This window comes from Fragaria vesca, linkage group LG6 (genome assembly GCF_000184155.1).
Source record: "Fragaria vesca subsp. vesca linkage group LG6, FraVesHawaii_1.0, whole genome shotgun sequence".
Taxonomy (NCBI): Eukaryota; Viridiplantae; Streptophyta; class Magnoliopsida; order Rosales; family Rosaceae; genus Fragaria; species Fragaria vesca.
In genome coordinates, this window is record NC_020496.1 from 36,792,406 (window position 1) to 36,794,206 (window position 1,801).

The following is a 1,801-nucleotide window of genomic DNA, read 5'->3' on the forward strand; positions in this document are numbered from 1 at the left end:
GGAAAGACCGGTGCACCTCAATTGCTTGAGAAATTGACCGGACGACCTCCAGGAAGTTAGAGTCGTGTTCGGGTGACGTCAATGTCCCCCGGGTCACCACCATGCTTCATGGTGATGCTAGATCTCGAATGTCTTCGTTTTGAGCGGAAGAATGGATGTCCATGAGAATTTCTCAAAATTTGGACCATTATATCTCTTCCAGGTTGACCAATTTGGTCAAACCAAAGCCTATATGAGTCGGTGTCCCAATTATCATGTTTGGCGACAACATGAGATTCGATATTCGAATCGTAGTGACATACAGTTCACTAGATTGACTCATGAATTTCTCCAAGATGCGCTTCAGTTCGCATTCATGAGGAGGTATACACAAAAGAATTCTTGTTCATTCTCACAATGTGTTTTCAAATGAAAACCATTAGCATGAATGTCTTTAAAACTTAACATGGTTCCTTAGAATGTTGTGGATAGTTCCACTATCTGCGAAGCACTCAATGTCTCTATGAGACATATCTACAAGGAGTAGATAGGCGAGTAAATAGTTCCACTTGAACCATTTAGAAGGATTGAAAGAAGCTACGAAAAGCTGCAATCCCGAGAGTGCATAAAAATTTCCGCGCAGAATGACCTTTGCGCACTAAAACAGCCATAACTTCTTCGTTAAAATAGATATGGACGAACCGTAAAAAGTTGTGAAAACTAGACTCGTAGAGCTTTCCAATGATATAAAGCTCACTGTCTGGTTCGTCCGGAGCTGTTCACAAAGCTCAAACGAAGTTGACTGTCCAGAGAAGACAGATTGCTGTTTTTCGCAGATTTGGCATGTGCGAAGCTGTGAAGCTTGCAGGTGGCGTGTAGGCTTTTTCCTTAGCCAAAAGTGACGTGTGTATGATCAAAACCAAGTCCTTTCGGTCGTTCTAAGGTCGTAAACTCCATGCCTAGTTAGCAAAAGCTCCCTGACATGAACATAAACTAACTCAGAGGACCTAGAGGATCCGATCATGATGATAATTTTCCAGCTTTGATAAGTCTTCAACGTCTTTTGCAAGACGGCAATTGGTTTAATAGCGTTGGGGGATCCAAAATCAAAAGCTTTCGGTAACTCCAAGTCAGTATGACCAGACATGTCCGTGGAGGGTCGGTAGTGCGAGGCACACTTAAAACCACTATCTCCTTAATTTTGGACAATTCTAAGACATCACACTGAGCTTGGATGATCCTAGTTGAACAATTGATGATGAAAAATCCGCTATAGGGTAGAAGACTTAACCGGAAACACGTGGGCAATCCTCCTTGAGGATGCAGTGCCATGAGTCACCTTCAAAGGAAGGGACCAAAATCGGCACAATATGCCATGTTTCTAAGGACGATGTAAGTGTACATCTTGATTGTAAATGGTGTCTAGACCGGGAGTGTCGCTATTAGAGCCGGCAACAGCTCCCCCTCTTTTCTAGACATCAGCACGACGTTTTCTGCCGTTGCCATGACCTATATTGTTGTCCCCACATTAGAGGATAATCCCTAATAAGTTTATCACATTAGCGTATATACAATTCCCGTTTGTATGATCAAAATCAAGTCTCGTTGGTAATTCCACACCAACTTGGAGGACCTAAAGAGCTTGATGATGATCGAATCCGCTAAAGATTATGGATCATGATGCCACAAAATATCATCTACAATATGTAGTCAATTAAGGTGGTAAGCAATCCACTTGACTAATAACTCAACAAGTAGAGTTATATGAACGTTTCGAGAAACGCTCCATGAGTGCATTCCACAGTACTTTGTGGTCATTACT